This window comes from Nematolebias whitei, chromosome 13, assembly GCF_014905685.2.
Source record: "Nematolebias whitei isolate Nwh7 chromosome 13, NemWhi1, whole genome shotgun sequence".
Lineage (NCBI taxonomy): Eukaryota > Metazoa > Chordata > Actinopteri > Cyprinodontiformes > Rivulidae > Nematolebias > Nematolebias whitei.
The window spans coordinates 13,951,492-13,970,911 of record NC_056510.1 but is presented as its reverse complement, the minus strand read 5'-3'; positions in this window follow the sequence as shown (position 1 = coordinate 13,970,911).

The window sequence follows — 19,420 nt, the reverse complement described above, 5'->3', positions numbered from 1 at the left end:
TTGTTGTTGTTGTTGTTGTTGTTGTTGTTGTTGTTGTTGTTGTTGTTTGTTATTATTATTATTATTATTATTAATTTAATTAATTCATTGATTGATTGATTTTTAATGACACAAATCTACTTATCTAGCACATTTGAAAACAACAACAATGTTGACCAAAGTGCGTCACAAACAAGACATCAGCAATAAAGTAAATTAAAGATCAAACATTAAAAGCACAAGTATAATAAAATATATGCTAAGAACTAACTAAAACAAGGAAGTAACTACTTCAGATGTATATGGGTGGAAGTCAAACCAAACATTTGTTAAAAACCAAAGAAAAAAGTGAGTTTTAGGTGGTATTTAAAGGACCGTATGGACTCTGCAGAATGAATATTGATGGACACATTGTTCAAGAGTGTGGGGGGCTGCCACACCAAAAGCCCGATCCCCTCTGCGTTATCATTTTTTTAATGTCATACAATCTTTCTGTGTGGAGTTTGTATGTTCCCTCCATGCATGCACACATTTTCTCCTGGCAATCTGGTTTCCTCCCACAGTCCAAAACATTGCATGTTAGATTTATCTAAGACTCAAAATTGCTATTAGGTGTTACAGTGCCTGTGCATTAGAGCTGCGATATTTGGCCCGACCTAACTCGACTCAAAATTTGGGCCGGGTCGGGCCAAAAATATGTGCTTGAAGGGTGGACCGGGTCGGTCTTGGGCTTTTTGAGTTTTAACAAATCATAGAGAACAAAGAAAACTAAATAAGAATGCAGGATATAAAATTGTGTTAATCTACTTGTTAAGGAGGAGGCAGCAAGTTTATATGTTGAGGATGAGAAAGAAATATGTAAAATAGAGTTCAGAAGTTAATCAGACTGCGAAAAGAGAGAGTGGCACTGGCGCATTACGCAACAATTGTGCATGTGGCCTCACCTGCCCTTTGCTCTTATTGCACATCTGAGGATTTTGCACTTGGCCCACAACAAACAACATAATGGAGCTGGAAAGTATTAAACAAAAGCTAAAAACAGGAGAACTCGCTCTACAAAGCCAGCACAGTGAAACCTGCTGATGTGTGTCGGGTCGGGTGTACGCTCAGGTCCGACTGGCAGTTGAAGGAGGTAAAAAAACAAAGACATCATCTTTCTTTATTTTAGAGTGGATTTTTTTAGGCTATTTGTTTTGTATGTTAATATCCATTTGGTGACCTGTTAAAAAACAAGACATCTTCCATCTTCCATCCATCCATCTATTTTCTTTTACCCGCTTATTCCATTTTGGGTCACGGGGGTCGCTGGTGCCCATGTCCAGCAATCACTGTGCGAGGGGCGGGGTACACCCTGGACGGGTCGCAGGTCCATCACAAGGACACATAGAGACAAACAACCATTCACTCTCTCACTCACACCTAGGGACAATTTAGAGTTACCAATCAGCCTAACATGCATGTTTTTGGTCTGTGGGAGGAAACCGGAGTACCCGGAGAAAACCCACGCATGCACGGAGAGAACATGCAAACTGCACCCAGAAAGGCCCCTGGACCGGGGTTTGAACCAGGGACCTGCTCGCTGAGAGGCAGCAGCTCTACCAGTTCTGCCACCGTGCTGCCCCTTATATCTTCCTTTCTTTGAAATATGTTTTTAAAACCATCATGTCAAACTGATTTGCTTACAAAAGCAGTAAAAGCTAAATAATAATAATAATAAAAAAGTTGTGTTTATTATCGGGTTTGGGCCTGTAATTACAGTTAATGGGTCGAGTCGAGCTTGGAAAATATATATACGCCTAGGGCCGGGCCGGGTCGGCTTTTTTAAGGTCCGAATACAACTCTACTGTGCATGGTGGTGTGGCACTGTGATGGACTGGAGGTCTGTTCAGGGTGTACCCTGACTTTCACACAGACTTCAGGAACTAGGTGCCAACTCTTCATGACTCTGAATATAACAGTGTGTAGAAAATAGATAGATGGGTGGTCAAGTTTTTAAGTTTTGTCAATGAAAATGTTATATCTTTTAGGCATAACCCTCTTAACGAACTGGCAGTCGGTTTATAGTTTTAGTAATTTCAAAGTTACCCTTCAGTTTACTCCTAAATGTCATTAAATCGCATGGTTTAGCCTGTAACGCAGCTTATAGATGCAGATAATTAAAAAAACACCAACACAAGATGAGACATGCATATTATGTGACTGTTATTCAATAAGACTAATGAGAGATTAGATATGCTGTGCAGTTTTATTTATTTATTTATTTATTTATTTAGCAAGGTCATTTTATATCACAGGGCAATCAAAAACAACTGAAGTTAACACGAAACAAGTGAAGAGGAAGACAGAATATCTAAAAACGTCACTTTAAAATGGTTGAAAGTTTGTCAAATACAACAAAAGCTTAAATATGTAAGTAGTGATCTTATTCAAACCTTTAAAAATTAGACACAAATACAAAATATTTTGTTTTTGTTCTTTACATGATCACTTTCTCTTCATGGTATTTAGAAACTATCTGTAATATTGATGCATGCATCTTCCTGCAAAAGAGAGTTGGAGAGTTTTTAGAAACAAGAAACATTCTGTTCATTTCTTTCATCATTCACGTCCAAATCTGGATTTAAAAGGAGCATCCATCAAACTTGTCATTGTTTTGAAAATAAAAATAGGTTGATGTTCAGACTGTATTGACATGCTAATAATGGCTGGTCTGGGCAAAGCCATTTTGAAAGCTGATTGCTGCTGTCAGTCAACAAAATGTCATAATAATTCATGCAAATGCTGTTTTATAAATCTGTACACCTATCAGTTCTGCATTACACAGTTATTATGGCAGAAATATTTTTCATTTTCTTGCAGCAAGTGTCCCAGGCTGCACCAGAAGTGCTACAGCTGGTTGCTGCTGAAGATTTTTGAACTTGCAAATAACCATAACATTCCACTACATAACACTGTAATGCAATGAATGATGACATAATGAATAATTATTGAATAATGAAAATAGGAATTAAACATTAACATTAAAATAATGTTAGCCTAAACTGCTGTAAAACTTTGGGGATTGGAGGTGTTTTGAGATGTTACTTGTCAGCGTATCTCAGATTGGAATTAGCTCATCAATCCTGTTAAATTTAAATATTTTTTTTTGTCTAATTGAGGCAGTTACAAGTTTATCTTCGACAGAAAAGATATTGATGTTTTAATAATCTTTTCCCAGAACTTTGCTACAAATGGCCCAAACCGTTCGTTCAGGCTTTGAGTCTTTATTGGTTTTTCAATTACAAACACACTTTGAATAAACCACATTTTAATTAAAAACATAAATGACAACATTATGTTGGTCTAATCCCTGATGACAATGAATGAATTAGGAAACAGGCCAAATGAGTAAAAAGCCAGACAGAAGTTTTGCCTTTTTTTTTTTCTTTTAAGTGATAACCAGGTAGAATTCTTCTTTCGGCTTTTCCTGCTTCAGGGGTTGCCACATCTGGTCAACCTCCATCTTACTCTGTCCTCCAACTACCTCCATGTCCTCTCTAACTGCATCCTTCTTCTTTGTCTTTTTCCTGGCAGATGCATTTCTAACATCCTTCTTGCCACTCTTTCCCTCTCTTTAGTGTCCAGCCTCCCATACAACACTTCATCCTTTCTGTTTTGCTTTACCTCCCTCTTTGCTCTACGTTGCATCTCCGTATATTCCTGCCTTCAGTCCTCTCACTGTCATATTTCTTCATGGCTAACCTCTTTCTTTGAACAGCTTCTTGCACTTCACTATTCCACCACCAGGTTTCCTTATCATCCATTCTCTGTCCAGATTAGAGTTGCATTTGGGCCCAAAAAATACAACCCTACCTGGCCCGAGCCCGTAGTCATCATTTCTGAACCCAACCCAACGAATTAACAGTAATTACAGGCCCACCCCCCCAACATTTTTAATTAAGCTTTGACTGCTCTGTAGTTATTAACGGTCAGCGGACAGAAGATCAGGAGAAGATCAGAGCTGAGGGGGTGTTTGTCCTTTCATGACCGTCAAAGCACAATAAATCCCTGCTTCTGCCTGCATTCTGCATTATTCAGACACAGACCCTGCTCTGACATGGCGGAAATGTTGCGATCTCATCTGTTTGGGTTATAGGCTGCACACGTCCACCGAGTGCAGTGGCTGAATTAATGTCCATTTGGGCTTTGATGGAGCGCTGCCTGGCAGTACAGTCTCATCTGAAGCTTAACTGAACCTTTTTTTTTTTTTTGTACCTCTTTCAAGGCAGGTCAGCATGCGGTCAAATGGCCGCATGCGGCTGGTGATGTATGGCAAGCCATGTTGCTATATAATTGGATTGTCAGCTGTGTGCGTCCGCTGATGCAATCAAAAGCCCGACATCAGCCCGGCCCACACATCAAGCACATTATTATGGCCCGGCCCTAATCTGGGTCGGGCTGGGCTGTCCTCCAGGTTAGAAATGACAACTCTAGTCCAAATGACACACCAAGTACCTTCCTACTTGTGTCTAATTACTGTTGCTGTAGTAGCCCAGTCATCTGGAAGCTCTTTATTATCACGCAGAGCCTTTAATAGCTCCTCTCTGAACACATCACAACATTCTTCTTTCCTCAGCTTCCACCATTTGGTCTTCTTCTCTGATTTTACTCGTTTTCTCTTCTTCACAACAACAGTCATTCTGCACACAACCATCCGATGCTGTCTGGCCACGCTCTCCCCTGCCTTTCAGTCCTCAATGGCTCGAAACTCAGGTCCAAGTTTTGAAAATGGTGTCAGGAAGTTAAAATATTGTTCACTATTGACCCATTACAAGGTTGACTAGACAGTATTTTAACTAGTTGATGACAAACTGGAGTTGAAATGATCAGTGCCTGTTCCTTTGTTAGTTGTGTCTAATGCTCCTTTCTTCAGGCAGACAACTTTTACTTAAATGTGTTTACTGAAGTTAAAATGACACATTGGTTTTGCTTTGTGTTAAATAAAAACTTTCAAAATCACAAGTCCAAGTGTGAACTGTGTCACAGGGTAAACACAATAAAAACATGTATTACCTGCAGCATTGTTCATTAAAACAACACTAATAATGTATTACAGAAAATATACATATGATAGGCACACTTAATGATATTGTAGACCATTCCACCAGGTAATACATTCAGCAAATACTTTTACTTTTAATACATTAAGTATTTTTAAAAGCAAGTACTAACTTTTACTCAAGTAAAAATGTTAATGTGGTACTTGTTCTAAAATATTTAAAATCTGTCATAGAAGAGATGCAATTTAAATGATCTTCAAAATAACAACAACAACATACATACCTGTACAGTTTTTAAGGTATGAATTGTTTAGGATGACTAAAATAAAAAAAAACATGTTTGGTTTCCATTCTGATCCATTCTTTCTAGGTGTTAGATTAATTCCCTGGCATAAATCTGCAGATTTCTCAGCTTGAATGCATGCTCTTTAGCTCAAAGCTTTGCACTTTTCTCCTGAAAATTATGCTTTTTTTTTTTTAATAAGTGTCAGTTTTTCAGATTATTAAACAGTTTCCCATTTGGTTTCTCTGTCCTGCCAAAAAAGAAAAAAAAAAAAATCTATTTTGCATTTTCAAAGGGCAGCACAATGGCTTAGTGATTAGCGGTGCTTTAAAGCAAAACTGTCCTGGGTTCAAGCACCAGGTTAGGTTTGGGATCTTTCTGTGTGTAATTTTCATGTTCGCTTCATGTTTGTCTGGGTAAATTGTATCATAATGACTACATACCTAAAATGCTTCATTTGCCTATATAAAAAAATATATATATTCCAAAGTGTATTTTTCAATATTAACTGGTGTGTGAGTAGGCAATATTACTCATAATTGCTCATTCCATTCAGTAATGCCACTTGAAGTTACAAATGGATTTAGATCGAACAATGTGGTCACTTTACCACCCACGCTGTAGAGAAGGTGGGAAACATAGCTAAACACTACTGGTGGTTAGTAAACCAATTACATCTATAATGGTGTGTTGCCACAATCATTTGTTCAAAACCCCAATAGAAAAAATGCTGTTTAAATTATTCAAGTCATTTAAATGGAGTTCATAGTATTATTAGGATGAATGAACTTTACAACGTCTGAGAACTGGTTATAAGACGTCATGTATAGCTGGAAAAATCAATTGTTGCCTTTAAGTTTCGAGAATCTTGTGAAAAAGGTTGAAACTATCTTTTTAAAATAAGATGGGACTGAAAGGAAAGCAATTTTGAGCTGAAAGACAAATCCACTTCCTGGGACAATGGTGAAAAATGACAATGAACCTACAGAAGACCCCTCTGAGAATGAAGAGATGTGAAAGTGTTTAGTGAGAAAATTGATGGAGGAATGAGAGGACAAAGAGGGAGGAAAAGGACTTCTGTGCAGAAGGGAAAAAAAAAAATCAACGCATGTGAGTTAAGTATATGGATCTGCATAAATGTGCAGTGGGAAGGAGGAGTGGGTGTGTTCTCTTGGAGACAGTGGGGATGGCTCATTAGGAAATCATACCTCTTAGCCAATGGTTTTTAAGAGGGAGGCAGATGTCATTTGACTGAGATGTACCACCTCCCAGAGCCAGCACATCCCCTTCAGTGTATCGGTGCGCTGTGTGAGAGCACAGCTATCACTGCTCTCTTCTCGCTGTCTGCGGTTCTCTTTCGGTGTCCACAGGCGCTCTCTCGCCTGCTTCCCTCGCCTCTTCTCTCCTCTTCGCGGTCCCACCCCCCACCTCCTCCTCTTTCTTTGCCCCACAGGGAGAGATAGGATCTGTTACAGACAGCACCAGGTTCACCCAGGAGCCCAGGTAAGTCCCTCTCTTTATTTTTGTTCACTTCAATCTGAGGATATAACACTGTGGGGAAAAAATAATAAAAAAAACAAAAAAAAACAAAAAAAAAAAACTGATTGCTTGCTTTTCATGGTGCACAAATTGATTTCTTTACATTTGTAGTTCCTCCTCGCTCTATTTGCCACAATGGATTTGAAGTGGAGCTCTGGTTGTTTAAAAAAAAAAAGAATAGTTGGTGTCAACTTATTTTATATATTCGGGACAGACCCTTCATTTAATTCCATCGCAAGAGTTGTGACATCTTCGGAAATTTGACTTTTCGACTGTAAGCAGTCGTTCTAAAGCTTTGCAGCTTATTCCTTCAGGATTAAAAACAAAGATGGGGGCAAAAAGAAGAAGGAAAAAAGAAAAATGGGGAGAAAGTATTTCTTACACTGGTCAGAGCCAGTGGTAGAAAGTGATTGAAGAGTTGCAGAAGCATGAGCTCAAGTGTTCACACATCAGCAGGTGACAAGCAGACTCTATTGATCTGAAGCTGGCATCTTCCCAGAACTAAGCTGAAGCTTAGATTAAGATCTTTTTTTAGTTACTATTATCAGTCTTTGAATGAAATATGGGTTGATCTCATCTTGAGACCCTCTGTGAGTTGAGGAAACTCATGCAGTTGAAAAGATGTTTAATTAAACTCACTAATTCCCACAAGCTGTGAATCTCTGCGCACAGAAACCAGTAAAAACAGTTTTTAGCTCTGGTCTACTCTGATGAAGGAAGAGAACGTGAGATCATCACACAGGATATGTGTGTGTGTGTGTGACATTTCTCGTTTAAATGTGGAAGCCTTTTAAATGCAGGTACTTGAGTAAATTTACGATTTTGTTGTCCTGCTCTCATTTTGACTGGGATTTCCCACGAGCAACGCTCAACTTCTGAAGTTTAAATAAACAAAAAAGGACAATGACCTGTTTCATCTGAAATTCAACAGCGAGCACATTATTGTCACTTAGATCATGTCTCTTGGTGATTTTGACAACTCTGTTGAGGCCTTGTGAGACGGCTTTTACTCCCATGATTGATGTTTAATTATTGCTGAGTTGAAAGGTGGCCTGTGCTGATAAGTAATCTTTGAAGTTCATCTTTAGCTAACATTTTCTCAAGGACCAATGCCCCATCGGCCACGTCTGTAGAATAAGAATAATCATCGCGCTGATGAATTTAAATGAAATCTGAAAATAGCTCTGAGCAAAGTTGTGTTAGGTCTCATAAGTAATACAGCGGTGTGCTTATATTTCATTCATGACATAGTTTGCAGTACTCTCTTGGGCCGTGAAGAGAAATGAGAGAAATAGCTTTGTGATGTGAAAAGACACTGGTTGTTGAGGTGAGAGAACATCCAGACGCACTGTGGTGGATACATTCACAGCAGGGGCTGAAGCTGCACGTTAATGGGGAGGACACACAGAAAAGTTTCTCGTTTTACCAGAGAAGCAGCAGTCCACAGCTGCGGAGCCACTGTGTTGCAGTTCTCAGGGGTTTGGACCATTTGGTGGGCACTGCAATCCTCTCAACTCTTAAAAAAAAAACAGGGAAAAAGCCATGATGTTCGATTTCCAGCAGTTATTAATGACACGTTTTTTACTCTGAGCTGCAGAAAACATCAGCTCTGAGAAGTATTGCTTTAGTCATGCTGTGCAGTGTATATAACGCAGGAAATGTGGTGTACAATTTCTTGATATAAAACAAGCATGATCTTATCAGGAGCAAAAAGAAGCTGCCTCAGCTACTTGCCTGACAGAGTCTGTCATTAACCCAGCACTCAGCCAGAGACCTGCAAAAATATCCGCAATTTGAGGAAATTAGAGTCGGAGAAATGGGAGACCCGGCGCCTTTTCTGTCCACTGAGGGTTCTGTGCTGACAGCTACACTCCGTCTTTCTTTTTTCCGCTTGGTTGTGAGCTGCCCCAGGTGTGACAGGCAGCCGGAGTAATGGGGGACGTTTGACAGATGCATATTTCCAGCCTTGAAAGGTTCGTATAAAGAAGATAGACGGCACGGATTCAGACTGAGCGTGGGACAAACTGTTGGGCTGTAAATCAACTCAATGAGTGTGCCACCTTCCCCCCTTCGATTGAGCCGTCACGTGACTTCTGCGACCCTTCCAACGTGCTAATTGCATCCCAACCTGATTATTGATTGAAATATAAGGGAGAGGAGTATATTGGATAGAAGGCGGCTGGCTCTGTGTCACACTCGGTGAGGCAGGTGGTCGAGTTACTGGCTGCGTGACCCTGCCAGTATGAGCAATCAGTGATTTGATTTCAGAAAATGAATATTTTCAATCAGAAGTTTGGCCTGTGGGTACAACGTGTGCGTTGAACTAATATCGAGGGCTTTTTGTTGTAATTAAACTTTTTTATAAGGTTATCAGGGCACCTAACCCCGAGCCAAGGCAAAGGGATTACGTTACAGTTTGTACAGTAGAGTGCAGTGTTTCTTGGCAAATAGACTTCATCTGACAGTCAGCCTGCTCATAAAAAAAAGCCAATGGGCTCTTCAGTTTATAATAATCCCCTCTATACCCTTATAGCATTGAACATTAGAGTCAAATTTTACTCTACAGATGTGATTGCAGCCGGTAAATACTCTGAGGTTGATGCTAATTTTATTGCATGATGAAAGGATGGTAAGGCTCGGCACGCCATTTTCTTATGTTGGGATGCTATTCTTTGAAAAAAATGATGCCAAAGGTGAAATCCCAGAGAAACATCCTCTGGAGTTGATAATTTCATGGCTGTTCGTTCAATGGTTGAGATGCTTTAGAACAACAAAAAATGTACTTAACTGGTCAAAAGTCTTGACTGTTTATGCAAAAACGATGCTTGGAATCAGCAAAAGCATGTAGCTTTGTCAGCTTAATGCAACATTTTTACATCATATAACATGGATTTTAAATAACTTTTCACACGTAGAATGAAAAAAATGTGTGGAGCTTAAAGAATGTGTCATACTCTCTTTATCTTCATCTTGTTTTTAATCCATTTTCATATTATTTTGCCTCTTGCCACCGATACGTGTTATTTTTTCTGTAATCACGCAATCAGAGAAATCATTTACACATCACCCACTCGATCTGCCACACGTGCAACAGAGGCTGCAGCTGCAGGTTCATACCCAAACTGGCTTATCCCCAGAGGATTCAAAGGACTGCTTAAATATAAATGCAACAAACCCAGATTGCACGCTACAAAAGTTAGTGTTACATCGAAACTAACTAGCTCTGTGCTCCAGTAACAAACGTTATAACTGAAGCCATGCCAGGTTTGTGCAAATCATTGCTTGCGAAGCCTTAAAGACAACAAGAATTATGCTTTTTTAGATTTAATCCATTATTCATTGCCAATAACATGCGTTATAAATTATTTTTAGGCTTGCACAAAAGTAGTGGCATGAAAATTTAAAAAGATGCTTCTTCAATCTTGTCTCTTTCTTTTCTTGCAACTTGTATGTTAATAATTTATTTCTTAAAAGTTTATAATTTTGACAAGCTCGACTGCTGCTCATGTGAATATGTTCATTTAAAAACAACAATAATGCAAATTAACACAATTACTAAAACAGATTTAAAGTTCCCTCAAATGGTTATAAATATTGAAAACGATAAACTTTTTTACATTCTTATTTTCAGCATGGCTGCTATATCTTGGTGGTCAGTGCTGCAGTCGTGATCCTGAGGTTGCGGGTTCAAGCCCAGGTCAGAAACAGCAAACAAATTGCCAAATCTTTCATGCGAGTTTGCTCGTTGCGGTGACCCCTGAAGAAAGGAGCAGCCAAAATAAACTTTTATTTCTTATATCCAGCAGCAGTCTACTATAATAACGCATCAATTGTAGACATTTCATCTGACTGCAGCTTCTGCAATGCAAACATATTTTTTTTGCAGTATAGAGATTGTATCTCAAATAAACATGACGAATATTCTGTGAAACAACTTATTTGTTTTTAGAGCAAATTTTTTGACGCAGGTAGTCATGAAACACTAACAGGTGTTCTTGGTTACAAAAAGCATTTTAAACAACTGTTTGGTTTAAGAGAGCTCTTTGAGGCTGGAATAAACACACATAAGGGCCAAATGTTAAGTGCATACATATTTAGCACTAAGGGCCATCTCTATAATTGTATGTCTTTATCCCGATAAAATGCAATGAAAGGGCAGAGCAAGTAGGACGTTATTTGTAAATGGCATTTCTTTGTAATAGGACGAGATTTATCTGATAAACATTTAAAAGGGCTGTTTGTTGTGATTATGTAGTGAAATGATGCACAGCTCACAAAAAAACCCTTTGGACACATAAAAAAAAGTCAAATCTCTTATCCTATAGGACTGATTCTCTTGAAAAATATGCTAAATTGTAGTTAAAGAATGAAAAGTTGTCAACAGGATAAAATACGTGAAGCGTTACAAATATTTAGTTTTTCTCACTGGGTTTAAAGTTACTCGTTGCAATGTCATGAACCGGTCAAAAAAGTTCAGAAAGTAAGAAACAAAATCCATCTTTTTCTTTTTTTTTTCTTCCATCAATGACTAAGCTATCTAATTTTATAAGCAAACACAGTGAACAGCTGCCAGTTACCACAAGGGTTTGTTTATGTACAGAAACAGCCAAAGTGGCTGAAAATAGATCAGCAGTGGTGATGTTCATGGAAGAGATGTTTAGGACTGAGAAGTCAGTCGATTTGGAAGTTGGTACATATTTACAGAGTAAAGTACGTTTACTCGGCAGATTGAGCCGAGAGCTTTGTTTACATTGACTGCAGACCCAGATTTTTGAATTTCACATCAATATATGTGGAAAACTACAGCAGTAAAATATTTCAATCTGCCACTGATGTAGTTCAGAATTACCTTTTCAAATGTTTGGTTGCATATTTTGCAACGAGTACCTTTTATTTATTTTAATTTAATTCAAATAAGTTGCCATATCACATGTTTTTGTTTAACTTTGAGCCATTAGACAACCAGTTTTAACTTAATAAATCAGTAACATAATACCATGTTTAAATCTGTATTACATGAAATTGAACTGTATTAGTGAGTTATCCTATACCAACAATTAGTTGGGGCTCCATATAATAACTTTTTGTTAAAAGTAAGGAAGTTTACCATCATATAGATTCTATAAAAATACATTCAGCAGATGGAATCATTTTCTTCAAAGGCTGCCATCAACAAAATCAAATCTGTTATTTAAAGTATGTAGCAACGTGAGATATGATGTGTTTTCTGTTTCACTCCATAACTGTTGTTTCCAATTCAGAGCATGGCCATATTCCCCTTTTACTTAGTTCAAATACAGGTCCAGTAAAAATTATCTCACTTTACTGTGAGTTGCATCAGATTGTTGTGAATCAATGTTTTCAATCCCCAAATGGTTGAAAGCGTTTCAAGATATGAATGACTTAGTGAATGTATCAGGACTCCTCAAATGTGTCCTTTTTGCAGATGACACCACATTTTTTTGTTTGGGTAAAGATGTAAAACGGATGTTGGAACTGATGAAGACAGAATTTGATAAAATACAAACTTGGTTTAAAATTAATAAATTATCATTAAATTTAGATAAAACTAAATACATGATATTTAGTAACAAAAAGAAAACTGTTGATGATCCATTTAAAATTGAGGGTGTTGAGATTTGTAGAGTTAATGAGATGAAATTTTTGGGTGTAATCATTGATGAACAGCTAACATGGAAAAATCACATAAATTCTGTAAGAACAAAAATATCTAAATCTATTGCAGTACTATACAAAGTCAGGGAATTATTAAATGATAAAGCTCTGTACATGTTGTATAACACAATCATTGTTCCACATTTAATCTATTGCATTGATGTTTGGGGGAAAGCGTGTAAAACATTTACAAAACCTATTTTTATTTTACAGAAAAGAGCTGTAAGAATTATCACCAGAAAGCATTACAGTCACCCATCAAGCACATTATTTCATCAACTGAAGTTATTGAAGTTCCATGATTTAGTAGATTATAGTATTTTATCAGTTATGTATAGGGCTCAAAATAACACATTACCATTAAATATCCAAAGAAATTTTGTTAAAAGACAAAGTTGTTACAATCTTAAGGGGATAGAAATATTTGTCAAACCAAAATTCAGAACTAGTCTGAAGGGAAGGTCTACCTCAATCCAAGGAGTTGGATTGTGGAATGGTCTAGAGAGTGATGTAAAAAATGTCAAGTCAATGTGCACATTTAAGAAAAAGATCAAATCTAGATTGTTAAAAAAGTATATATGAAGTAGCTTAGTGTGTGTTTTTTATTAGAATTAGAAAAATTAGAAAGTTATTCATTTTGTTCTGTTACTTGAAAATTAATATGTCTGAAATAATTGTTTGAAAAAAGGGGCAGATATAATAAGATTTTTTCTTCTTTCTGCTGCCTTTCATTTTAAATTTTTTTGTATCTTTTTTATATATTGTTATGGAATTGTTTTGTACTTTTTTTAAAATGAATAAACTTCATACCATCATACCATACCAAGATATGGAGACCACCAGTTTCAAAGCAAAATCTTCATAAAGTAGCTGTCACAATATTTGTCACTGCACAAACACTGTAACCATTCATGGCAATTATATCTCTGCAACAAATAAATCAAAGTAAAGTAACTTTATTGTACATTTAGTTTGTTTTATGAACACTTTTTGTATGTTACCCATGGGCTTTATAAGCTGAACTGACTCCCAACTTTCTTTGTTCCAGAAGCACTAGTTATTTTAGTTGAAATGTGTCCAACTAACACTTTGCTTCCAAGCTTCGTTTCCATCTACATCCTTTCAACTACATTCACCAGTTTCCTTATAGACCATCATTTGCTCATTTTGTTGTAACTTTAGTGTTAAGTGCTGGTCAACAATATCTGCAGAAAGAACAAAAAAAATACACATGAATCCCAACCCCTTAGTGTTTTCTTGATGTGTCAGCTCCACAGAGGTAACAGTGATGCTGATTATCCATGCTGCTGATCTCATGCTGCTGAATTCATTCCTACCCATCTGCTCACCACAGACTCATGTTCGGAATGCTGCTGTTATGGCGTATTGCTTTACATTAATAATATTTAGCGTATATCTTAGATCTTTTATCGGACCGTTTGGCATTTGTTTAGCATACTGTATTTTCCGGCCTATAAGTCGTGTTTTTTTGCATAATTTGCATGCCCTGCAACTTATATGCTGAAGCAATGTATTTATGGACCCCCCCCCCCCATTTTTGGCTGTTGTCATTCATTCTAACTGAAAATATTACACTACCATTTTCAGCCAATAGATGGCACTCAAGTAGTATGGCATGCCACTGTGGCATGTAATAGGTAAAAGTGATTATTAATGACACAATTGGCTTGCCATAGACTGCCACCTTTGTCCAGCTTGCTTGGAGCAACTGTCAAATCAGCTTCATTTTATGGCGCCGCCCCGGCAAAATGCAGCTAATTTGACCACTGAAGTACATTTATTAAGTAAAAGTTCAACTGAGATACACCTTTACTATAAAGCTGAGCTAACAAATAATCGTTTTAGGTGCTTTTCTTGTTAAATTTCAAAGAAATGCACAGCAATCCTCCTTCATGATTTCCTACCTCTGCGCGCTCCCAGAGTATCGAGGCAGTGAATACTTTTGAAATTGCAGCTGATTTGACTGTCAAAGTGCATTTATTAAGAAAAAGTTAGACTGAGACACACCTTTACTATATTTCAAGCAAACAAATCTTGGTAAAGTTCTCCCGTGCACGCTCCCACGGCCGCCATGTGGCAACCAATCGATTTTTGGCACAACACAGAATCACGTTCCCAGGTTGTCAGCAGTGATGCGTAACAAATGCGACACGTCAGCAGTAACAATAGATGTGATGTATACGGCGAAGCAACATATTTATGGATTTTCCCACTTTATTAGACATATTTGGACTGATGCGACTTATAGGGCGGTGCGACGAGTAAGGCGGAAAATACGGTATATCTTAGATCCTTATTTACTCTTTCTTTTTATACTCATATTTTGTTATTTTGGGGGTGTAACTGGGTCCCTGTGTGCATATTTTTGTTCCACCTCATGTACCACATGTGATGGCAATGACAATAAAGTTAAATTGAACTTGAACATCCTCTCCGCCTGGGAATCATCCTGTGCAAACATTCTGCATGGAAACAGCATGAATAACAATCCGAGCTTTAAAAGGCAGCGCAGTCTTACAGAGTAACATGCTTTAGGATTAGTGAAATGTTCAGCATAATAAAAGTGAAATAAATCGGTTAATTTTATGAGCTACGACTCTTCTGATTCTCACATCTATTTGCCCTTGTGGTATTAAAATTCTAGTGAACATTTAGTCTCACCACACAAATTTTAATGACTGTGAAGCTTAACGCACTAATAATAGTCATCCCTGGAAACACGGTTTTGTTTCAGGTTGAGTTCTACTTGCTTTTAAGAAAACATCAGATGCGGCTCATCAAGTGATTAACTGTGATTGCAGCGAACAGGGATTTCTTGATCTAATTACCTCTGCTGGCATAGGGCAGGAGAGCACCAGACTGACATCTGATGAAGGTCAAATCACAGAAGATTCACCTTTAGATACTTTTCTTATTAAAAAATGTTTAGTTATTGATTTTACTTAAAGTTATATTAGTAAAGCGGAACATTTTTTTTAAATCCAACCTAACCTCCATTAGCATGATCATTAGTGTGAAATCCCTTACACAAATGATATTTATAGACTCAATTATAGCAATTTTCACCTTTTTTTCCCTTTGCAGTGTAGGCATAGCTGAATCCACTTATGGGGATCTTTCTCAGAGGAAACCTCTTTAAGGCATCATCACTGACATGGTCCATGATGATGATTTCACGCTCTTATCTCTCGTCACATCAGCCTAATGGAGGGCAGGAAGGAAGCTATTATTTGGGCAGAAGAATCATAATGCTGTGCTGGGCTTTTACTACTCCACATTGCAACACAGAACACAAAACGCCTTTTTTTTTTTCCTGAGTCTATTGAATTTGCTGACCCCCAACACCCCAATAGTTTTCAATTACATTAGCCCCTACCTCAAACCCCACTTGGAATACAAATGTAGGAGCCTGAGCAAGCCTTATCTCAAAGGTCCTTGCCATGTAGACTGCTCATTTGTCTGTTGCTCCTTCTAACTTGCCACACAAGTTGTTCTTTGAGTGTCAAGCAGTTGAAAGAGGCTGTCACAAAACCTGGTCAGCCCCCTGACGGTCCACTGGCCTTTACTTTGGATCCCTAGCTTCCATCACCCCCATTAACTTTGGATCACTGGATATATTCTCTAAATCAACCTTGCACATAATAGAATTAGAGCAGCAACACACTTCCTTCTCAGTGTTATTGTTCACCTGCTGTATAGACCTTCTGTCTCGTTTTGGTGATGCTTTTTGTGTTATTTTTCCTGATGTGTTTTAAGTGTCAGCAGTGATTACATCTAATTAGAGAACGGAAAGGAGTTGCTCACCTGAAGCGAACACATGACCTCATGTGAAAAGACTCGGCACTGGCCAACGCTCTGATAAAAATGTGCTGCTGTGGTCAGCCAAATCTGATGGGATGCCACTTTAAAATTAAGGATTAACTTTTAACATTTAAGCATATTATTGACTTATGATGTTGAAAGAAATTATAATAAGTGTGAGTGAATGTCACAAGTAATGACTGGCAAGTGAAAGGTACATCGCTCAAGACTCAATGATGCACTTTTGACAGGTGAGAGTTTAGGCTGATCCCCCCCGAGGTGCTTAAGCACTTCCTTAAAGATACCGCTAAGACTTGCCTAATTTATTTTGACAAGCAGCCATCTTTAAGTTGCAATCATAAATGAGATGGAAAATTGTCAAAACTGAATCTCAAAGGATCCATAATATAAGTTTCTGATAATTCTGCATGCAAGGCAGTGCATGTCTTTCACAAGGCTGTTCAGGCTCCTTTCACAGAGAGTGACCTGAATGGTGATTGGTGCAAATGTTTTATTTTTTGGTTCAACTTATATATTGAATTCTAAAATGTTATTTATGAAAACTCCATCAGCATAGGTAAAATGTCAGTCTAACAATATACAGTTGTAAAAAAAAAAAATGGCTAATGAAACTATAATGAGTCTATATTCAACAGAAGATGTATAACTCAAATGCATGAGGGAGGACATTCTAGGAACCTAAAAAGCTTTTATTATCATACTAGAACCAAAGGAGCTCCAGAACCCAGACGGATAACACAAAAAGTCCAAAATAGAAATTTATCATGAAGCCAAGAGTGATAAATAGAAACAGGTAGACAGGAAGAGCAAGGAAGGTAGGCAGACAGATTGACAAAAAGAAAGTAAAAAAAAAAGTGCACATATACAAGACCAGGCTGACAAGATAAAATTTGAAACAGTGAAGACCAATCCAATTCAAAAGAGCGAGTAAAGCAAAAAATAAAATAAAAGTGCACTAATTCGAGAAACTAAAAAGGAACAAATCATAGCCTACAGATCATACAAATATTTTGTGTAATCAGTCAGAGAAGAAGAATGTGAAGGTTTGGACGCTTTCTTCTTCCTTAAACAAATATTTAATTGATCTAAACTAAATGAATGTGAGTCACAATAAAAGACAAAGTAAGTTGCCTTTGATCAAAATGCAGCATATATAACTACACCTTGATTTTTACATCATATCCAGCTCGCTGCATGCTTTACCCAGATGCCATTCTTTGCAGGAGTGAGAAAGTGACAAGGACAGTCTCCTGTTGTGTGCTGCATCTATAAAAATAGCCTAAAGTTTTTGGCACTCACTCTCTTCGTCCTTTGACGTTCCAAAATGGGCACAGCACAAACACAAATAAGATGTGTGGACACATGGCACACCTATCTACTGCTTAATTTAAAATGATTATGTCTAAATCTTTGACCAATATTACATTTGTTCTGGTCTTTATGACTAAGTGCTTTCCTTGTCTAAAGAAATATAACTCAAATGTGCAACATTTAGTGACCTTCTTACAGCTTATGATCGTTTGCAGCCTACTTATTATTATTACTATTAATTATAATTATAGCATTACAGTTTTGACACAAGTGGATGCCCTTCCTGACACAACCCTCACCATTTTCCCAGGTTTGGGATAGACACAAGGCTTGTGCTCCCTAGTGGCTGGTTTAGTCTACTTATTATTACATGTGTATTTTTAATTCTAACTAATGCATGATACACACTTAAAAAGTAAATAAATAAAAAAAATAAAAAAAACTATTGTCAAAGTAAAACAATGCATTTTGTTTCGAACAACAGAAGGATTAGTAATGCCTGGATTTGGTAACAACTGGCGACAACAACATTTTTCATAAATTATCAAATGATTGTTAGTGAAATGACACCCAGCAGACTCATTTAGAAACAATTTACAAATCTGAACGGTCTAAATTTTAAATATTGACAGTAATGTTATGCTAGGCTATATAGTTTGTTTAATTTATAACTTCGCAGCTTTTCTGCATAGCAAACACATACATTTAGAAGCATGGTCCTATAGACCAAACGTCACTGCAGAGTTCTGCTGCTCATCTCCTCAGACAAAATTGTTTTAGTTTAGATATAAAGAGCAAAAATTCACTTGTAATGTATGCGCATAAACATTTAGTATGAAAAACATGCTTCGCATGCATGCAGGCTGCAGAATCGGATGGTCCATGGCTGACAACGGCTGACTGTTGTCGGCTTTCCCTAAAGCAGGACGTTATTAGTGGATGCACCGTGCGCCTGCAGCTAGCTAGTGCACCCAGGTCTGTAAAAGCCAATAAAAAAAAAAAATCAGAAAATATGTTATTCATAAGTAAAAATAAACTACTACTACTACTACTACTACTACTACTACTACTGATGATGATGATGATGATGATGATGATGATGATGATGATAAAGAAAATCTATGTCAAACACCGAGATATACGGTAAGTTTGACCTAATTTTCAGTCACAAGATATGAAGGGTCTAGTGAGCTGGAGAGTCTTCAAAAGCCAAATGGAATAATAATAAATAAATAAAAAAAAACAGTCAAAATATATATTTTTGTGCACTAATGGGGGATTTTTTTTTTTTTGGTTGTTCAAAAAAATGGACATTGTAGGGGTTCTGGGGTTTGTCCTGTCTTTTCTGTTTCCTCGTGTTGTCATTCACCCCTCGGTGTTTCCTCCTCCTTGTGTTCAACCCTTATCTCACCTGTGTTCAATATTAATCACCGCAGGTGCCTGTCATTTGTCCTTGTTAGTGTGTGTGTGTATGCATTCATCTCCCTTGTGCCTTGTGATTTGGATTGTCCTTCGGTGGTGTTGTGGTCCGTTCCTCTTCTCAAGTCCCAGTGAGTTTAGGTACCCTGTCAGCATTTATGTTTTGTTATTAGAAAATAAATACATTTAACTTTTACCTGAGTCTCCTGCTGTCTTCCTGCACGTGGGTTAAATGCACCTGATGACAGATCTTGAGAAACATAAAATAAATATATTGTCAATTTTTTAATAAATCTTAAATGTGTTTTTTTTTTAACTAAAGGACTTTAAA